This window comes from Mastomys coucha, unplaced genomic scaffold, assembly GCF_008632895.1.
Source record: "Mastomys coucha isolate ucsf_1 unplaced genomic scaffold, UCSF_Mcou_1 pScaffold11, whole genome shotgun sequence".
Classification (NCBI taxonomy): Eukaryota; Metazoa; Chordata; class Mammalia; order Rodentia; family Muridae; genus Mastomys; species Mastomys coucha.
This window is the reverse complement of record NW_022196893.1, coordinates 7,725,560-7,732,601: the sequence shown is the minus strand read 5'-3', so window position 1 is coordinate 7,732,601 and position 7,042 is coordinate 7,725,560. Positions and strand designations below refer to the sequence as shown.

The window sequence follows — 7,042 nt, the reverse complement described above, 5'->3', positions numbered from 1 at the left end:
ATAAATAAATAAACCTTAAAAAAAAAAAAAAGAAAGAAAGAAATCTCATGTCTTGTTTAAACCGCGAGCAGGTCCTTGAAAGCCCCACAGTAGACCCCAGTAAAGCTGTTTTCCCCATGCAAGGTGCAACTATCAGCCAAGCTGGCCTCAAACCTGCCACCCTACCTTGGCCTCTCATTGCTTGGATTACAGTCACTCACCCCCTTGCCCAGCTATGCAGCTGTTTCCTTAAAGACAAAGAAATACATTACAGAATGAGGTCTGCAACCGTTCTGTCTCAGCTTCCATTCTCCCCCCACTGGTCTGGTTTATGATCTGAAAATATCAAATCAAATTAATCTCTTTGTGCCTTAGCTTCCTGAACACTGACCCTATGGGGCTGTGGGCACAGTGCTTAGTCCATTGTCTGCTAAGGTAGGCTTGTACCACACACTGAGACTCGTTAGTTTCTGTACACAAGCGCAGGCTTCTTCCAGCACAGAGGGTAAACCCTGTAACTCCTGCTTTTCCAGGGCCCAGAATCAGCCTGGTATGCTTAAGTAACAGTGATAAATTGGGCCAGAGGCATCTGTCTGCCTTAGGGTTTCTATTGTTGCGATATAATACCATCACCAAAAGCATCTTGGGGGGAGAGTTTCTTTTTTCTCTTAAACTTTACAATTCTCAGATCGTACTCTATCGCTGAGAGCAGGAACAGACACAGAACCCTGGAGCGATACTGCTTACTGCCTTGCTTTGTCGGCAGGTGATGGAGGCCTGGCTTGTGAAGTTTCAGAAGGAAGCAATGACTCTGTCAGGGCTGTTTATGTTAAATCTTGATTTAAGAATCTGATTCTGGGGGGCTGGAGAGATGGTTCAGCGGTTAAGAGCACTGACTGCTGAGTTCAAAACCCAGCAACCACATGGTGGCTCACAACCATCCGTCGTAATGAGATCAGACGCCCTCTTCTGGAGTGTCTGAGGACGGCTACAGTGTACTTACATACAATAAATAAATGAATCTTAAAAAAAATTTTTTTTTTCAAGAATCTGATTCTGGTCATCTAGAGCTGAAGAACTGGAAAGGAGCCCAGAAGCACTAAAATGAAACCTTTGCTTTGCCAGGTCAATCAAAATCTCCTGGGAAGTGTTTCCTTGGGATGAGCACCCAGAAACTATGGTCCAGAGGTGGACAAGGCAGCGTCCAATGCTGGCAGCCAAACGTGGTAGTTCAAGAGTCTCCTGGGTGGTACTGGAAGCAATGACTCTGTCATGTTGAATGCATGAAGGGGTCATGGAGAGCAGCTGAGGCTCGGCACTGTGTGGCAGGGCTTGAGTCCCTGAAGAACATTGAACGGAGGTGGGGATTGGGGAAAGTGCAGCCCAGTTGCATCAGGAGACCCCCGCATTTTGAGATGCCAGTACCACGGGATGCCTGCCAAGGGCTGAGTCAGCTTGATTCTCAGAGATGAGCTGCATGTGCAGTGGCTGTCAGACCCAGGAGAGTAGAGCTGCTTCGAGGTCTCTTGGAGCCCAGAGGATCAAGAGTGGACCCCCACCATTAAGCACCAACTTTTATGTACTTTTAAATTCCGGTTTTACTTTGATTTGATTATAACTGCCCTGGTTACTTTCTCTTGAAATAGGAAAGCATTTACCTGCTGGACAGTGGTGGCGCATGCCTTTAATCCCAGCACTTGGGAGGCAGAGGCAGGTGGATTTCTGAGTTCGAGGCCAGCCTGGTTTACAGAGTGAGTTCCAGGACAGCCAGGGCTACACAGAGAAACCCTGTCTCGAAAAACTTTAACTTGTGTTTTGGTTGTATAGGAACGCATGGTTAGGAGACCCTGGGATTTGGAGAAACTTTGGAATTTTATAGAGACTTTACATATTTTAGAGGCTCTGGATTTATTTCAACAAGAATCATTTGATGAAGAGAGACCCTCAATTGAAAAAATTCCGTTGTAAGATTTGCCTATAGGCAAGCCTATGGTACACTTTCTTGATTGATGGTCGGTGTGGGAGGGCCCCACCCACTGTGCCAGCCCTACCTGCTGTAAGGGCTGAGTGAGCCTGAGGAGAAAGCCACTTGCAACACCCCACCCCACCCCTGGTCTTCTGCTTCACTTCCTGCCTCCAGGCTCCTGCCTGCCTGCCTGCCTCCAGGCTCCTGCCTGCCTGCCTGCCTCCAGGCTCCTGCCTGCCTGCCTTCAGGCTCCTGCCTGCCTGCCCACCTCCAGGCTCCTGCCTGCCTGCCTCCAGGCTCCTGCCTGCCTGCCTGCCTCCAGGCTCCTGCCTGCCTGCCTGCCTCCAGTGCTTCTGTGATGGACTGCTACTTGAAAGTGTGAGATTAAATGAACTCTTTTTTTCCCCGCAAGTTGCTTTTGATCATGGTCCTTGTCTTAGAGTTTTACTGCTGTGAGCAGACACCATGACCAAGCCAACTCTTATAAGGACAACATTTAATTGGGGCTGGCTTACTGGTTCAGAGGATCAGTCCATTATCAAGACAGGAACATGGCAGTATCCAGGCAGGCATGGTGCAGGAGGAGCTGAGTGTTCTCCATCTTCATCTAAAGGCTGTTAGCAGACAGCTTCCAGACAGCTAGGACTAGGGTCTTAAGGCCCACACTCATAGTGGCACACTTCTTCCAATAAGGCCACACCTATTCCAACAAGGCCACACTTCCAAATAGTGCTATTCCCTGGGCCAACCATATTCAAACCACTGAAGTCCTTTGGATATTTTTAAAGACTTATTTATTTATATATGTGAGTACACTGTAGCTGTCTTCAGACACACCAGAAGAGGGCATTGGATCTCATTACAGATGGTTGTGAGCCACCATGTGGTTGCTGGGATTTGAACTCAGGACCTCTGGAAGAGCAGTCAGTGCTCTTCACTGCTAAGCCATCTGTCCAGCCCCCACCACTGAAGTCCTTTATCACAGCAACAGAAACTCTAACTAAAGTATATCACAATATAAAACATTCCATCTTTTTTTTTTTTTTTTTCGAGACAGGGTTTCTCTGCTTAGCCCTGGCTGTCCTGGAACTCACTCTGTAGATCAGGCTGGCCTCAAACTAAGAAATCTGCCTGCCTCTGCCTCCCAAGTGCTGGGATTAAAGGCATGCACCATTACTGCCCGGCCTCTTTAGAATTTTCATTACATCAGTTATTTAATTTGTGAACGTGTGTGTGTGCGTACACTGTACAAACCATGGCACACAGATGTAAGGGGGTGTCAGAGGGAAATTTTAGGGACTTCTCTCCACCATATGGATCCCAGGCTGGAACTTGAGTCCTCATGGTGGCAGGCGTGTTACCCATTGAGCCATTTTACCCACCCACCTTATGTTTTGTTTTGTTTTGTTTTTGTTTTTGTTTTTCAAGACAGGGTTTCTCTGTGTAGCCCTGGCTAACCTGGAACTCACTCTGTAGACCAGGCTGGTCTTGAACTCAGAAATCCGCCTGCCTCTGCCTCCCAAGTGCTGGGATTAAAGGCGTGCACCACCACTGCCCAGCTCCACCTTATGTTTTGAGATAGGATTTCTCACTGGGGTGTAGGCTAGCCCTTTAGGCTAGGGTGGTTTGGCAGCAAGCCTCAGATTCACTAGTCTTTATACATATACACACCCCAGCAATGGGATTACAACCATGACACTAAACCTTACTTATACTTGTGTTCTGGATATCTTCTCAGGCTCTCATGTCTGCATTTTACTTACTGAATTGGTTTCCCAGCCTCTGACTTGGATGGATTTGAGATAGGATCTCAAGTCCTAGGCTGGCCTCAAACCCACTATGTAATGGAGGATAACCTTGAACTTCTGACCCTTTTTTTTTGATCTTCCTGCTTACCTCTCTTCGATGCTAGGATTAGTGATAAGTTTGTGAATTTCTGGAGATCTAACCAAGAGAAAGCTTCGTGCATTCCAACAAGGCATTCTTCCAACTCTGAGTTCCATCAAAGCACAATATTACATACATGTGCACATGTATGTGTTCTTGAGTATGTATTTGTCCATTGTTGCTAGTTAAAAAAAAATACTAGCTTAGGATAAATACATTTGTCTTCATTAACAAAAATAGTTTTCTCTTGAGTATACATGTGAAAACAAAGTGTTTACTTTTTTAATTTGATTTTTTTTTTTATTTTTATGTACATGGGTGTTCTGTCTGCTTGTATGTCTATGCCAGACTTGTGTGCCTGATGCCCAGGGAGGCCAGAAGGCTGCATATGTGCCAGGACTGCATTTACACACAGTTGTGAGCTACATGGATGCTAGGAATCAAACCCCTGAAAGAGCAGCCAGCGCCTTTAACTGCTGAGCCATTTCTTAGCCCCCTGTTTACTTTCCTTTGCTTTACCATCTGCAGATTTCCAGGTAATCTTCATAAGATTATCTAGTCAGTGTTTCTGAAATTCCCACAAGGCTTGTTGTGTGAATATTTTACATAACAACAATTTTGTCTAATATACCCATGAAACAAGCATTTAATTAAGTTTTGTAAATATTCTATGAACACACAAAAAATAAACTACCTGCTTAAGTGGGGTTTTTATTCACTTGCCTGTCAAATCGTTCTTTTTTTTTTTTAAGATTTATTTATTTATTTTATGTATGTGAGTACACTGTAGCTGTGCAGATGGTTGTGAGCCTTCACGTGGTTGTTGGGAATTGAATATTTCAGGACCTCTGCTCGCTCTGGTCGACCCTGCTCGCTCCAGTTGGCCCCACTAGCCCAAAGATTTATTTATTATTATACATAAGTACACTGTAGCTGACTTCAGATGCACTGGAAGAGGGCGTCAGATCTCATTACGGGTGGTTGTGAGCCATCATGTGGTTGCTGGGATTCGAACTCAGGACCTTCTGGCTGGAGAGATGGCTCGTCGGGTGGGAGCACTGGCTGCTCTTCCATTGGTTCGTTCTTAAATGTTAGTTTTTCATTTTGCCAGTGCTAGACATTGAAGCTGTGCCACACGAGGTGATATGATCTCCCTGCCTCTCAGCGACCCACCAACTATGTTACTTTTTTAAGCAATCTGTTTTAACTCGTGGGACCTTTGAATTAAAATTCCCCACTACCCTGAGATGTTTAGTTCTTACTATGCTTCTGATAGTATCCTCTTACTAAGTTGAAACTTCCTTGTGTGCTCGGGTCCATTATGACCTCTAAGGGGATGGCTGCGTTCACGGGGTACAGCTTTGAACCACCGAGTCGCCTGCGTCCCCAGGCTTGCTGGGGTATAGAGCGGCCACACGGAGGGGCACAGGGCGGGGCGCGGGCCGGAAGTCGGGAGGGACTTGGAGGGTGGGCTGCGGTTGATTTGGGCAGTAGTAGTAGACTATTTGGGCCTGTTGGCGACCAGCGTCGACGTTAAAGAAAGGGTTACCTGGGAAATGGAGTTAGAAGGAAAAGCAATGGTAGGAGAGAGTTTTCTGGAATCCTTAGTAAGAGGATACTATCAATCAACTGTCCCTCCTAGAAGTACCGTCCACCAGACGAAGTCTCTGCCTGGGAACCTTCATCTGGTGTCCCCAGTGCAGCATGGAGGCGGCGGGATGCGGATTCGGCCTCTCAGCGTGGGGCTGGTTCGAACCAGGGCAGAGTTCGAACCTCTGGAGGGTTTATGAGGGTGTGTGTGAGGGCTTGTGCTGGAGGTGGGGACTTGACAGGTAAGCGACGAAGGAGCTCAGAAGAACACAGCCTGAGGGTGCATTGGTTTAGCTCCATGCCTGGTCTTCTGTCCTTGATGCCGGATGGTGGTGCATCGGTGGAGCCTGTTCCAAGAAGGAAAAGTTTTGTACCTATTAGGGGGATTGGAGTGGTGGTGGTGGTGGTGGTGGTGGAAGTCCTGCCGAGATAATGTGATGTTGGGTCTTTCAGTTAGCTCAGCCTGTAGCAAGGAAAAAAAGTTGCTTCTAAGTTTATTCAGATCATTGGCAAGAACGGTTACCTTGTGGTTTATATTTCACTCCATTCTGGCCAGAGCAGCTTGGAGGTTCCTAATGCGACTGCACATCTGGAGACTAGCATTGGCTTATGCGGGCTTTTACAGGTTGGTGTTAATAGGTTGGACTCACAAGGGTCTAATTACTTCTGCAAAATCTCCCATGCCCTGTGATGTAGTGAATCTACAGGTTCTGGGGTTCCAGACATGGCCTACCATGGATTGGGAATACGACCTCTGGACGAGATGAATGAAACAGGAGCACACTTGGGTACACTTGATAACAAAAAGGACCAAAAGATGTATACATGCTGTATAAGTCTAGAGTAATCTGGATGAATAAGCTAGAAATTAGGAAAGGGAATTGTATTCTACTTTTCTGTTGCTGTGATAAAAAAAAATATCATGCCCAAAGCATGTAAGAAGGAATTTATTCTGGCCTTCCGTTCCAGAGAAATAAAATCGTGTATCATGCCAGGGAGACGTAGCAATAAGGGGCAGGCATGGCAGCGGAGACCCCCACATCTTCAGATGCAAGTACAAAGCAACGGGAGGACCCAATGTAGAGTCAGGGCTTGATCTCAAAACCCACACCAGTGATGGACCCTCCAGCAAGGTTGTACCACCCACCCCTCCCCAAACAGGCCTACCCAAAACCAAGCCTACGAGGGTGGGCATTTCTCATTCAAACCATCACAAGAGGGGTTGTTTTGCCTCTTCTGGGAAAAGTACAGAAATGTGAATTATGCCTTATTTCACCAGGCAGCTGAGGCCTCTCAGATTCTGTCCTTAAGAATGGCCATCCCGATGCTCAAGCTCTGCCCAGTGCAGAAGAGACCCTCCTCCTGGATGCCTGGGAAAGACAGACTCCTTCTTGCCTTAGGATCCAGATGTAGAACTCTCAGCTCCTTCTCCAGTACCGTGTCTGCCTGCAATATGGCCATGGTTCTCACCAAGATGACAATGAACTGAATGAACCTCTGAAACTGCAGCAAGATGTACAGCTTTCCTTCCTTGTGTTTTTTCTTTTTCTTTCTTTCTTTTTTTTTTTGTTTGTTTTTTGTTTTGTTTTTTGATTTTTTTCCAGACAGGGTTTCTCTGTG

The 7,042-nt window shown here is 46.5% G+C and overlaps 1 long non-coding RNA gene across 1 annotated transcript; it reads left to right on the top strand.

Moving 5' to 3' along the window:
• The first annotated feature begins 5,304 nt into the window (after positions 1-5,304).
• Positions 5,305-6,980, top strand: LOC116081416. The gene is made up of 3 exons (XR_004114880.1): positions 5,305-5,412; positions 6,392-6,555; positions 6,702-6,980. It is a non-coding gene; the product is annotated as an uncharacterized LOC116081416 (long non-coding RNA).
• Positions 6,981-7,042: the final 62 nt, after the last annotated feature.